Genomic DNA, 15,447 nt, shown 5'->3' on the forward strand with positions numbered 1-15,447 from the left:
AACATGGTCAGAGATGAAATTCAGGTAAAACCTTATATCATATACCCGTTTAGTAAAGGGATGAATAAATTTTGGTCCTTTCTGTATCAGGGGGCAATTTATACAATTAAGGCAAGGATAACAACCTGTTTGTCTGTTTGTTTTGCCAGAGCCTATATCAGAGTTTACCAGTCTGTCTTGTAAGTTGGGTGATATCCGATATGAAAATAAAGGATTATTTTTAATTTCAGGAATATGTGGTAGACAGTGTCTCAGCATCGGCCAGTGTTTTAATATGATTTTATTAATAGAGTCACTATTTTCTACATATGTGGTAACAAAAGGTATGTGGGCAGATGGCAACGTTCCAGAGGAGCCAGAACCATGAGACCACAACTACCAATGACACGTGGAGTGATACAAAGGAAGAGGACCTAGTTATTAATATTTCATCCAGAATTTTGAGTCCTATGGAAATATCGGTTTTAAACAAGGGTCTCACCTTTTGTCCGTCTTCACATACGGACTGGATTCAGGTGGATAATGATTTAAATAACTTTTTTCGATCTATAAAGTTGAAATGTTGGTTTGCTGAACAAACACCTACTACCAGGGTAAGAAGTTCCGAGATATGTCTGGATGTTGTTAAACTGTATAATAGGAGCAACTTTATGCCAAATAATTACATTCCAGCATTGGATGCATTTGTTACTGTAGTCAAGAGGGATGTGGAACAGTTGAAAAAGTGCAGCATAGATTCTCCATTTAAAGAGGCTCTGTCACCAGATTTTGCAACCCCTATCTGCTATTGCAGCAGATAGGCGCTGCAATGTAGATTACAGTAACGTTTTTATTTTTTAAAAAACGAGCATTTTTGGCCAAGTTATGACCATTTTTGTATTTATGCAAATGAGGCTTGCTAAAGTCCAACTGGGCGTGTTTAAAGTAAAAGTCCAACTGGGCGTGAAATATGTGTGTTACATCTGGGCGTATTTACTTCTTTTACTAGCTGGGCGTTCTGACGAGAAGTATCATCCACTTCTCTTCAGAACGGCCAGCTTCTGGCAGTGCAGACACAGCGTGTTCTCGAGAGATCACGCTGTGTCGTCACTCACTTCCGGCCCCAGGTCCTGCATCGTGTCGGACCAGCGAGGACAATTCGGCACCAGTGGCTACAGTTGATTCTGCAGCAGCATCGGCGTTTGCAGGTAAGTCGATGTAGCTACTTACCTGCAAACGCTGATGCTGCTGCAGAATCAACTGTAGCCTCTGGTGCCGATGTGGCCGACACGATGCAGGACCTGGGGCAGGAAGTGAGTGACATCACAGCGTGATCTCTCGAGAACACGCTGTGTCTGCACTGCCAGAAGCTGGGCGTTCTGAAGAGAAGTGGATGATACTTCTCGTCAGAACGCCCAGCTAGTAAAAGAAGTAAAAACGCCCAGATGTACATACACAATACACGCCCAGTTGTACTTTTACTGTAAACACGCCCAGTTGTACTTTTGCAAGCCTCATTTGCATAAATACAAAAATGGTCATAACTTGTAAATAGCAGATAGGGGTTGCAAAATCTGGTGACAGAGCCTCTTTAAGCATCCTAATATGACAAAGGATGATATCATTGCATTGCAGGCTCTGATCCAAGATGACCACATCACCATTAAACCTGCTGATAAGGGTGGTGCTGTGGTCGTCATGGATACGACCCAATATGAAAATGAGATACTGAGACAACTGAGTGATATAACCGTCTATAAGAAGTTAACCTTTGATCCTAAATTTAAAATCATGAGACGTATACAAAACATTATAAATAAGGCCCTACAAGATGGAATTATTGATCAAGAGACATCTGAATATCTGACTATAGAAAACCCCAGGACACCAGTGTTGTACACGGTGCCCAAAGTGCATAAGTCTCTGACTAACCCACCCGGGCGACCCATAGTTTCTGGCACTGATTCCATCTTTAGCCACATGGCGATATTCTTAGCCAGGGTACTGAGGGTTTTCTCAACAGGAGCTTTTTCATATATACAAGATACATCTGATTTTCTAAACAAGCTCAAGTCAGTAGATATACCAAAAGATCAACACATCACACTTGCATCATTTGATGTCGTGAGTTTGTACACGTCCATAGAACATCAAAGAGGTAAACAGGCCATAGGCACATATCTTAAGGAAACAAAATACACTATTGAAGCTCAACAATTTCTTCTAAATTTGCTGCACATCATCTTGACTGACAATTATTTCCTTTTCCGTGACGACATTTACGTACAAATCCAAGGTACGGCGATGGGGTCCAATGTGGCCCCCACGTATGCAAATACGTACAAGAGATATTTGGAGGAGATGTTTGTCTATATGTCCCGCCACTTCAGCCAAGTCCTGAGGTGGTGGAGATACATAGACGACATCTTCCTGATTTGGACAGGTGACGATAGCGAACTTCAACTTTTTCATGCGTTTCTAAATACCATTGATCCTACTGTTAAATTTACCTTGATTAGTTCAGATACATCTATCCAATTCCTTGATGTATTAATTAATTACCAGGAGGGTATTTTGACCACAGAGCTCTTTGTAAAACCTACAGATAGGAATAACTTACTGACATTTTACAGTAATCATCCACGTTCCATGGTGAAGAGTCTCCCTATCAGCCAATATATTTGTGCCAAACGTATCACTAGTGTAGAAAACAAAGGTGATAACATTCTCCAGAACATGGAAAACAAATTTCGTTGTAGAGGCTATCCAACATTGTCCCTTAAACGCCAGAGAATAAAAGTGGAAGAAATGCAGAGGGACATACTGTTGAAGACCAAGACACGAATGTTGCCATCTGTCTGCATACCTTTTGTTACCACATATGTAGAAAATAGTGACTCTATTAAGAAAATCATATTAAAACAATGGCTGATGCTGAGACACTGTCTACCACATATTCCTGAAATTAAAAATAATCCTTTACTTTCATATCGGAGATCACCCAACTTACAAGACAGACTGGTAAACTCTGATATAGGCTCTGGCAAAACAAACAAACAGATTGTCATCCTTGCCTTAATTGTATAAATTGCCCCCTGATACAGAAAGGACCAACATTTATTCATCCCTTTACCAAACGGGTATATGATATAAGGTTTTACCTGAATTTCATCTCTGACCATGTTGTGTACATCTTAGAGTGTCCCTGTCATCTTCTTTATGTTGGAGAAACCTTTCTTGAATTCAAGACACGGTTAAACCAACATCTCTATACCATCCGGAAAAAACGATTGGATCTCCCGGTATCTAAACACTACACAGAGGCAGGCCATACAGAGAGAGAAATACAAGCTTATTTGCTAGACCATGTACCGATTACATGCAGAGGCGGTAACCACATTAAATTGCTTAAATATAAAGAATTACAATGGATAGAGAGATTACATACATTGAGACCAAATGGACTCAATGTTGATTTTGTTACTCATGGTGTATTTTAGGAACACACTTGCCCCTAGGGAAGGATGTGTCTGTAACATACCTTCGGTGTATACGAATTAGTGTATAAAATTAACATATTATCTGTAAATTCTAACATTATGTATTTTTTTCAGATCGTTGGTTTCAAAGAATTCATCTCAAGTACTCACTATGTCTACTTTGGACCCTCTGTCCCGGTGTGTAAAAAATTTCTATATTTATGCTAAGGTCTTTTAAATGGAAATATATGCGCTGTCATTATCTATCAAAAATTGTTCTATGCAGATACATTGTGAAATAACATTAATTATATACTTATTGAAATGCTTATTACATACGATAATATTATTTGAGACACATATGCCATTGTTCTTTGCCATTGTACACATTGATGCGTTTTTATAGCGGTTTTTTTAACAAAAAAGGATTATTGATAATAATGCCCATATGGGTGAAAGATAAGACTCTCTTATATAAGTGTATTGATTTAGTCATTATTTGACACATGATTCTATATTCACATGAACGTCACATTCATCTTTATCCCAACAGACATAACAACATAACACATTATAGTGATGATGGCACATGTGTCTCTGTGCTGAAGTTCCTGCTAAATCTAAGTAGTCACATAGATATCTACTAAGTCACGTTGAGTCCGTGATGCGAACAGTTCTGAGCATGCGCCGCTAGGCGCATTATAGTATCCACGGATACAAACAAATTTCTCTACCAAAATTGCCACCGTTGGCTTCAAATCTACTATTCGCATGCTTGGACGTACGCATCAGACCTTCTTACTAGTCTGAATGACTCATTGAGGCACCTGACAAGGATATACGTCATAGACATGCGCATATCAACCACTAGGACGCCGGAAACACACCTTACACACTGTAACATGGATCCACAGTACCACATGATAATGTTTTTAATTATAACATAGTGTTTACACATGTTTGTGTTTAATGTTATGTTCACTAATTAGCACTTATGTACTTTACACATACAGCGATATGAATTTTTATTGGATCACTATATGTATTGATCATCGTGTGTTTTATATACATATTTTCTTACATCAATAATGACTATATTATTGTAATTTTTCACTGTTTTATGCTAATCACTTGTTAATGTGATTATTTTTTCAGTCCCCTATATATATCACTGTTTTATACACTGTTTACATGCTTGAAAAAGGCTCCACATGTAGAGCCGAAATGTTGCACAAGGGCTATTAAAAGCTATTTTTTCACTTTGACTTGCAGTGCTGCCTGTTTTTGGACGACTATATATATATATATATATATATATATATATATATATATACACACATACACTACCGTTCAAAAGTTTAGGGTCACTTAGAAATTTCCTTATTTTTTAAAGGAAAGCACAGTTTTTTTCAATGAAGATAACATTAAATTAATCAGAAATACACACATTGTTAATGTGCTAAATGACTATTCTAGCTGCAAACGTCTGGTTTTTAATGAATATCTACATAGGTGTATAGAGGCCCATTTCCAGCAACCATCACTCCAGTGTTCTAATGGTACATTGTGTTTGCTAACTGTGTTATAAGGCTAATTGATGATTAGAAAACACTTGAAAACCCTTGTGCAATTATGTTAGCAACGCTGTAAACTGTTTTGCTGTTTAGATTAGCTATAAAACCGACCTTCCTTTGAGCTAGTTGAGAATCTGGAGCATTGCATTTGTGGGTTCGATTAAACTCTCAAAATGGCTAGAAAAAGAGAGCTTTCATGTGAAACTCGACAGTCTATTCTTGATCTTAGAAATGAAGGCTATTCCATGCGAGAAATTGCCAAGAAACTGAAGATTTCCTAATACGGTGTGTACTACTCCCTTCAGAGGACAGCACAAACAGGCTCTAACCAGAGTAGAAAGAGAAGTGGGAGGCCCCGCTGCACAACTGAGCAACAAGACAAGTACATTAGAGTCTCTAGTTTGAGAAATAGACGCCTCACAGGTCCTCAACTGGCAGCTTCATTAAATAGTACCTGCAAAACGCCAGTGTCAACGTCTACAGTGAAGAGTCGACTCCGGGATGCTGGCCTTCAGGGCAGAGTGGCAAAGAAAAAGCCATATCTGAGACTGGCTAATAAAAGGAAAATATTAATATGGGCAAAAGCACACAGACATTGGACAGAGGAAGATTGGAAAAAAGTGTTATGGACAGACGAATCGAAGTTTGAGGTGTTTGGATCACACAGAAGAACATTTGTGAGACGCAGAACAACTGAAAAGATGCTGGAAGAGTGCCTGACGCCATCTGTTAAGCATGGTGGAGATAATGTGATGGTCTGGGGTTGCTTTGGTGCTGGTAAAGTGGGAGATTTGTACAAGGTAAAATGGATTTTGAATAAGGAAGGCTATCACTCCAATTTGCAACGCCATGCCATACCCTGTGGACAGCGCCTGATTGGAGCCAATTTCATCCTACAACAGGACAATGACCCAAAGCACACCTCCAAATTATGCAAGAACTATTTAGGGAAGAAGCAGGCAGCTGGTATTCTATCTGTAATGGAGTGGCCAGCGCAGTCATCAGATCTCAAACCCATAGAGCTGTTGTGGGAGCAGCTTGACCGTATGGTACGCAAGAAGTGCCCATCAAGCCAATCCAACTTGTGGGAGGGCCTTCTGAAAGCATGGGGTGAAATTTCTCCCGATTACCTCAGCAAATTAACAGCTAGAATGGCAAAGGTTTGCAATGATGTAATTGCTGCAAATGTAGCATTCGTTGACGAAAGCAAAGTTTGAAGGAGAAAATTATTATTTCAAATAAAAATCATTATTTCTAACCTTGTCAATGTCTTGACTATATTTTCTAGTCATTTTGCAACTAATTTGATAAATATAAGTGTGAGTTTTCATGGAAAACACAAAATTGTCTGGAAACTTTTGAACGGTAGTGTATATATATATATATATATATATATATATATATATATATTATATATACCGTGTTTCCCCGAAAGTAAGACAGTGTCTTACTTTCTTTTTATCCCCAAAAGCCCCACTATGTCTTACTTTCGGGGTATGTCTTATATTAGAAAAAAATTGTCGAATTTTTTGCACTTTACTTTATTATTTTTTTATTACTATGGTCTGTCCCTCAAAGGTCAAAAAAGACCTTTGGGGAACTTTATATATATTTTTTTCTTTCTTTTACACCATCTTTTCCCCTGTAACTGGAGCTGCACAGCAGCCCCAGTTACAGGGGAAATCAGCCCTCTCATAGTGACGATTGTCACTAATAGGGCTGTGCTGGGTCTTGTTAGACACAGCAGCAGCCTGCCACTAACGGGACCCGGCGATCATGTGACCTGTCACATGATCATCGGGAGGAATAGAGACAGCGCCGCTGCTGCTGTCTCTATTCCTATACACAGCGTTCATTGAACGCTGTGTAAAAACACATCGGAGAAGACAGAAGCAGCTAAAGCTGCTTCTATCTTCTCCTCCGGGTCCCCGGCAGTCACTGACAGCCGGAGACCCGACATTCAGCTGCCCGATCGCGCGGGCAGCAAGTTAAAACCCGAGCCGTAAAAAGTCTATGGCTCGGGTTTTAAGGAGGAGGCGGCATTGACAAGTGCTGGGGGTGACGTATGGAGAGGGGGGCGGCGCGGAAGTGGGCAGGAGGCGGCAATCGTGTTTCCCCGAAAGTAAGACATATGTCTTACTTTCGGGGTACGGCTTATATTAGCCGACCCCCCTGAAACCCCCGATACGTCTTACAATCGGGGGTGTCTTACTATCGGGGAAACACGGTATATGTAGGTTATGGCTTGAGAAAGGTTCCTGTTGAACCGAAACATTGCTGCATTGAGGAGAATAAATCCACTTTTGCTTTCATCTACTCTGAAGTCCTGGTGCCGTTACTGTGTTCTATACCTCTCTCTCTATATATATATATATATATATATATATATATACATACACACACACACCTGCCTGCTGGACACATATATAAAGTTGGTAGATTTCATATTATGATTGTGGTGTATTATTGTCTGTTTCTAGAGGACAGGACCAGTGAGATTCTTATGTACTGTGACAAGTGATTCATTGTACTGTAATGAGTAGTACCTTGTCCCTTAAGGATTTAGTCGGAGGACAGACGCCGTCACAAACACATCATTACAAGACAGACAAGCCATGAAATGAAAAAATTAGACAAAAGACAATGGAGAAGAGGCCTGGAATGATTTGCTGCAATACCTCTGACTTACACTCTATCACCTCAGGAAACTGTATGGAGTCAGGAAGGACACTGCCCTAGTGCTTCCTCTTTGCCACTTAAAAAATATCAGCTAGTTAATGCTTTTCATTAAAGCTCGGCCTTTAGCTTATATTATATTACAGTATAATATAACAATATAACACATCCATTTGTACATATCTGCTTCAAAATAAATCACACATTAAAGGGGAAGCTTTACCAAGACCTAGAGTTTCATACGCCACTCTTAGCTAACTACTCTGTTGGAGTAAGCTGCAACAAATTTAATAAGAGGCGAACACCTCTTATTAAGTCTGGCCGTGCTCCACAATTGTGGGTGGCACAACGACCGCGGGCTTCCACCATCCATTCCCCCCATCTACATCATTGGACATAAAAATAAGAATACTTATCTCAAGACTTCAGTTCTCACCTTTGGTGCCTTCAGGCTTCCTCATCATGCGGCTGCTCTTTCAAGGTCCTGACGCCGGGTAGCGTCACGGCCTTATATGTGATGCAGCACTCAATGTCATCAGTGCTTCATCACATACAATGTCTTGATGTTACCCAGCATCAGTAAGTTGTATGAGTCACGGCATGCTGAAGGGAGAGAGCAGTGGTGATGTGAGCATAATATTTAACTGTCCGAAGTAGGAGAGGGTGGTTATCAAATCTGGGGGGGGGCAAAGTTCGGGGAACGGCACGGGTCTCTACATTGCTACGCTCTATGCTAGCGTAGATTTCCACTGTGATTTACGCCAGTATTCAGGTGTAAATTATAATAAATGTATCTGGCTGCTGTGGCCCTGCCGCCTTTTGTGAAACCACGCCACATATTCACAAAAGTGGCAAAGGCCAAAAGTTCCAATTTACAATGCAAATTGCAAATTTTGGGCCCTTTTGCGACTTTTCTACTCCAGAATACTAGTGTGAAAGGTTGATATATTTTCCCCTAAGTGTGTCGAGGTCACTACAGTGGAAGCTGAATAACTAACAATAATCTGAAATTATTATACTAATAAAATGTTATGCCGTTTAATTGCATCTTCTGCACAAACACCACATAAGTCCTGTCCTGTAAAGAAGGTAGGTATCAGTGCCTGAAACATCTTGTATATGCTGACAATCGCATAGGCTTCCTAGTAGGCTAACATGCTCTTGATGTCATCTCACCATGCATAGTTCAGTGGTTCTTGGCACATCTCCTATAATAGTAGGCTATACAATAATAGCAAAAATCAACTGGGCTTAACCCCTTAGTGACCACCATTACGCCTTTTCACGGCCATCACTAAGGGGCCTTAGGCTAGACAGCGACTTTTCACAGCAGCCTAGTCTAAGTCCCGCACGGGTATCCCGTCCAGGCTGGAGCATTTACCCGGCTGTCTGATGACAGCTGGGCCCCTGCTTCAACGGTAGCGATTGAAGTTTACTTTGATCGCGGCCGTTTAACACCTTAAATGCTGCGGTCAATAGCGGCTGCAGAATTTAAGTCATTTACAGAGGGAGGGAGCTCCCTCTGTCACCCATCGGCGTGCCGCAAATGTAATTGCGGGCCTCCTATGGGGTGTCGTGGCAGCCGGGAGCCTAACAAAGGCAGAGGCACATCCTAATAGATTGCCTGTCAGTTTTACGCTGACAGGCAAAAATGCTTTGGTATACTAAGTATTCCAAAGCATTATATCTGCGATCTAAAGATCGCATGGTGAAGTCCCCTAGTGAGACTAAAAAAAGAAGTAATAAATATTAAATAAAAATTATTAATAAGGATTACAGTTAAAAAACAAAAAAAAATTCCATTAAAAGTGGTTTTATTTAGTAAATGTGTAAAATAAATAAAAGTACACATATATGGTATCGCCGTGATCATAATGACCAAAACAATAAAGTTAACGTGTAATTTAAACCGCAAGGTGAACACCGTAAAAAAACAACGCAAAACACTATGGCGGAATTGCTATTTTTTTCCATTGCATCCCAAAAAAGTAATAATAAAAATGAATTAATAAGTCCCATGTACCCTTAAAAAGTACCAATGAAAACTATGTCTCATCCCGCCAAAACAAGCCCACATATAACTAAATGAATGGAAAAATAAAAAAGTTATGGCTCTTGTAAAGCGGCGATGCAAAAACAAATTATTTCAGTTCAAAAGAGTTTTTATTGTGCAAAAATATTAAAACATAAAAAACCTCTACATATGTGGTATCGCCGTAATCGTACCGACCCATAGAATAAAGGTAACATGTTATTTACGCCACACGGTAAACGGCGTACATTTAAAACGCATAAAACTATGGCGGAATTGCTGTTTTTTTCTATTCCCCCGAAAAAAAAGTTAATAAAAGTTAATAAAAAAAATTATATGTACCCCAAAATGGTGGCATTAAAAAATACAACTAATCCTGCAAAAAAAGTCCTCGTACAGCTATGACGACAGAAAAGTAAAAAAGTTATAGTTCTTTTAATACGACGATGGAAAAACAAAAAAAATTGATTGGTCATCAGGCCTCAAATAGGCTGGTCACTAAGGGGTTAAGGATGAAGCAATTTCTTTTTCAGCTTTTGCATCAACGTGTTTTCCGAAAGCCATACTTTTTATTTATTTTTATTATTATTATTATTATTATTATTTTTTATGGTTTATTACTTATAAAAATGCATATTAAAAATTCATGTATATATTTGTTTTTTTTTACTTTTGTTGCTTTGCTTTATAATAATTAAAAATGTACCTGAACTTTCATTTTTTTGTCTTTTATTGTACTTGTTTGTTTACTTTTTATCTATTGTGCATTAGAGAAATTATATATTCCAATGTATTTCTGCCTGTCAGTAAAAAAAAAAACATAAAAAAATATCTACAGCACTCCAGAATATAAAGATGCAAATGACAGATTTTTATTACGGTATCACAGACATCATTTAATAATTTATGAATAGAATAATGCGATACTCAAAATGATTATTGGGCGTTTCGGCCCGCCTTGGTCACCCGTATTGTAGAGGCAGTGGATATGCAGGGGGAAGGGCCCTAGCCAGGAGCTCATAGGATGTCCGCCACTCTTGAGTGGTGACAATCTCTGTACAGTGTTGTAGAATATGTTGTTACTAAATCAGCAACGGAATAAATAAATACCCTACGGGTCCACAGCAATGTGATGTAAAATACAGTATTAAAAGTCTGGAAATAATGAGAACTATATACAAGAAAAGCAAAGAACAAAAAAAATCGACACAGAGTGAAATTCACGTACTGTGTTAACTAGTCTTGGCAGAGAAAGATCTAGGGGATATTATTCATAAGCGTAGGAAGAAGGGATGAAAATTCACAGCCACTGTGTTGCCAAAAATAAGATTTAGCAGTGCACAGGTATTTCTTAAGATGACTAAAAGGGATGAATTACAGTCCATGTTACTTACTACATGACCTTTAAATATTATTAGGGGAAGAGGAAGTCTTTAATAAAATACGTCGCGCACAGTTTCTAAACACAGACTTGCTGTGGAAACTCAATGTTACGACGCAGAGTTCTTCGCATGTCCCTTGCCTCTATGTCTCGGGCCGTCTCTCTTCCTCTCTCACTTCCTATTCCTTGCTGCAGCAGACTGTCTCTTTTCCTCTCTCTTTTCCCTCAGTCGCGCTCACTGCCTGCCTATCATCTTGCTCTAATTGTTTCCAGATTTGTGTGGGAGGTCAGGGCCTGGGAGTGCTGCTTCATGCCAAGTTTATAAACAGAGCAGTGTTTCCAGATGGCCACTGGCTCCAGCCTGGCTAGCAGGTTGATTGAGACCAGAATAACAACAGGTGGAGAACAGACAATGAATTCCTTGACACTTATTTTACTGTTCTGCTTTCTTCCTCGTTCGGTACCACAAGATGTATTATAACACCTTAAAATACATGATAAAGCCAGAGAAACCAATCATTCTAAAAAAAAGAGGGTGAATGGTGTACTCTGCATGATGCGTTACTCTTTCCATTCCAACCATTATTGCAAATGAACCACAAAGTCACAAATCTTAACGGTTCCCTATTCTCAGAGGCGATGCCGTAGCACGCAGCCGATTCCAGCTTTGCCAAGGAAGCCATTTAAGGAGATTTTCGATCAATGAAAAGAAAACTCAGACATTCCTTTATAACTGTACCCAATAAATGAAGTGCTAGACCCTTTAGAGATTTGATTTCCTCAGATAACAGCAGTTAATTTTTCATTGAAAAAGACATAGAATAAGATTATTAGGAATCACCAAATAATTCCATTAATGGGGAGAGGCCAGAAAACTAGTAATAGCCCCATTAAGTCATTGTGCTGTAAAAAGATACTGATCACCTATGAAGCTAGTATGAAGAAAGGAGAAGCAGTTCCATAGTCAATTTCTACATGGTGCCTTCCTACTGTCTGGTTCATGCTGCAACACCCACCCTCGTAATAGTAGGAGGACAAAGTTCTGAATTTCACATCTCTAGTAGAAGAAAAGGACAACATAACCCTTTAGATTGCTTCCTACTACCATATTTGCTTAAAATTGAGGTACCTCTGGTAAGGGACAGACGTACACAAGTTGCTCACACCCACAATATGAGGTGAGCCCCTTCTTTTCAACAGACCCCAGAGCAGCTAAGCTGACCAATGTAGAGACTGGGTGGATCTTCGAACCTGTTATTTGAGTGCAGTGTGGTCGGTACACGTATTTTCACTCTTTAACCCTTTAGGGACATGGTTTAATTTTGGACCTAAAGGCAATGTAAACCTTTAAAGAATTTTTTAATTTTTTTTATAGTGTTTAATGCAACTTTGTCATTTGTTTTTATTTAAAGAAAAGGTGTTTACTTTTTGAGATACTTTTTGTATCCTGACTGTTTTGGTGACAGCAGGCCATAACAGTGTGACTGACGGCTTTGGCGACAGCGGGTCATAAATTATATGTGATCGGTAACAGGTGGATTCTGCGTGTCAGAGACACGCAGGACCTGCTGTCACTGAAGCCGTCAGTCTTGCTGATCTGATAGATTCGGGTTTCAGCGTAAGCTATAACTGTATCTGAAAAAGTAAAGATTATTTTCAATAAAAAACAATTACAAAGTTGCATTAAACACTATAATACATTGTTTTAGTAAAAAAAAAAAAAAAAGTCTTCAAAGGTTTCCATAGCATTTAAGGATGCAGCGATAATTTTTTCATCTTCGCATTCCGAAAGCCATCACTTTTTTTTACTGTCATAGCCATATGAGGGTTTATTTTCTGCAATACGAAATTTATTTTTAATGGTACCATTTTGGGGTACATCTAATGTATTGTATAACTTTTATTAATTTTTTGGAGGGGTTGGAAAAAAACAGCAATGCGCTGTTGTTTCTGGGGTTTTGTTTTTAAGGTGTTCATCGCGAGGTGGTACGGGTGGTTATGATGATAGTGATACCAAATTTATATACGTTAGGTTTTTTTTTCTACTTTTGCACAATAAAAACATTTTTTTTTTTACAAAATATTTTGTTTTTGTGTCACTGCATTTAAAGAGGCTCTGTCACCACATTATAAGTGCCCTATCGCCTACATAATGTGATCGGCGCTGTAATGTAGATAACAGCAGTGGTTTCTATTTTGAAAAACGATCATTTTTGAGCAAGTTATGTGCAATTTTAGATTTATGCTAATTGGTTTCTTAATAGACAACTGGACGTGTTTTTACTTTTTACCATCTGGGTGTTGTACAAAGAAGTCATACACTTGTTCCAGCCCAGCTTCTTTCACTGCACAATCACGCTGTAACAATGGGTTGGAACAATGAGAAGTGTATGACGCTGATTGGTCACTGATTGGTCAGCGTCATACACTTCTCTCCACAACGCCCAGTTGGTAAAAACGAAAAACAAGCCCAGTTGTCTATTAACAAACTAATTAGCATAAATATAAAATTGCTCATAACTTGCTCAAAAATGATAATTTTTCAAAATAAAAACCACTTTTGTTATCTACATTCCAGCGCCGATCAGATTATGTAGGATATAGGGCACTTATAATCTGGTGACAGAGTCTCTTTAATGACCAATAATACTTACATTTTTCTGTCTATGGAACTTCATTAGGACTAGCTTTTTTGCGGGACTTCTGGTTTACATTGGTACCATTTTAGGGTACATATGACTTTTTGGTCACTTTTTATTCCGTTTTTTTGGGAGGCGGATGAACAAAAAACATAAATTTTGGCATTGTATTTATTTTTTTGTTTTGCATTATAAATAATATGTTTATTTTATTGTATGGTTTGTTATGGATGCATCAATACCAATTATGCATAATTTAATTAGTTTCAATAATAAATAACTTTGTAAGGTAAAAAATGGTTTGGTTTGTTTTTTTGTACTTGTATTTTTGTTTTATTTTTCTAAAACTTTTTTTAACTAATTTTTTTAGTTCCACTATGGGACTTGAAAATGCGATCCTATGATTGCTTCTATAAAACATTGCAATATTTCTGTATTGTAATGTATTATGGCTGTCAGTGTTACAAGTCAGACAGCCTATTAGATCCTGCATCTGAGAGGCTTATGTACATGGCAGACCTAAGGGCCATTGTTAGTACCCCCGGCTGCCATGACAACCCAGCACTGATGGGGTGACAGAGGGAGCCCCCGCCCCCTGTCTAACCACTTACATGCTGCGGTCAGCCTTTAGAGCAGTGTGTCAGCTGTGTTACAGAACGGCCCATGGTGTTCGCGGGAACTATGCAGTAATAGTATGTCATATGGCAGGAAGGGGTTAAGGAGAGATTTTCACACAAGTGGTGACAGATGCACTTTAAAGGAGAACACCATGCATGACTCATTTATCAAGGACTTCATATACTTATTTAGCCAGAAAAGTGGTGGAAAACGGCACCAGGTTCGACTTAGCGTTGTCTTCAGACAATGGCTGATTTTTGAACAAGCCAAGTTGCACGCAGCACTGGGGGGGGGGGGGGGCGGGGGTACCAGTTTGTTTGGTGTGCCAGTATTAATCTCCATAGCTCTGTCAGGTTTCATTTTTATGGCGGCAGTCAGCTATAACTGATCAGACATTACTAGTAGGCATTTTTTATTTTCCGTTCTCCCTGCTGCATATGGGGATCTTTGACTGTGCATGGTCGTTAATGTTTTTAGTTGCATCGGACAACATTACAGTCGTACGACCACTGTGCATTTGTTGGATGGTTTTGATTTTATATCTACAATATGTCCAGCGAAAATCCAGACTTCTTTCACTCTATGTTTTAATTCCTACTAATGTTTTGCCATTATTAAAAATGTGTTGTTGTTTGGCCTAGCAAGCAGGGTAGCCCGCTCTATGAATTATCAAGGCGTCACAAATAGGCTTCTACCTGGCTAGACACGTTGCGCCTCATGACTTACACACTATCCCTCCATGTTTCACACACTTGCATCCCATTATTCATTTATTTTTTAGGCACTTTACTCATTACTGCCCCCTATATTTCACTTACATTATTACACTTGCACATACACTATTCATTTATTATTTCTTACTACACATCCCATGCACCACATACCACTCCCCTCAAGACTAGTGGGAGTGGCTATTATTATTTAAAGCACCTGCTCACTCGCCTTCATCAGCGTTTCTGACCTGGCTGTGTCCATTTGTAAGTATGGCCTTTTTCGGTGTTTTTGCATAAATGTCCTTGTTTTTATCTGTTTTGTCTATTATTAAAAATGTAATTAATTAGAGTGTTTA

Source organism: Rhinoderma darwinii, chromosome 5 (genome assembly GCF_050947455.1).
Source record: "Rhinoderma darwinii isolate aRhiDar2 chromosome 5, aRhiDar2.hap1, whole genome shotgun sequence".
In the NCBI taxonomy this organism is placed as follows: domain Eukaryota; kingdom Metazoa; phylum Chordata; class Amphibia; order Anura; family Rhinodermatidae; genus Rhinoderma; species Rhinoderma darwinii.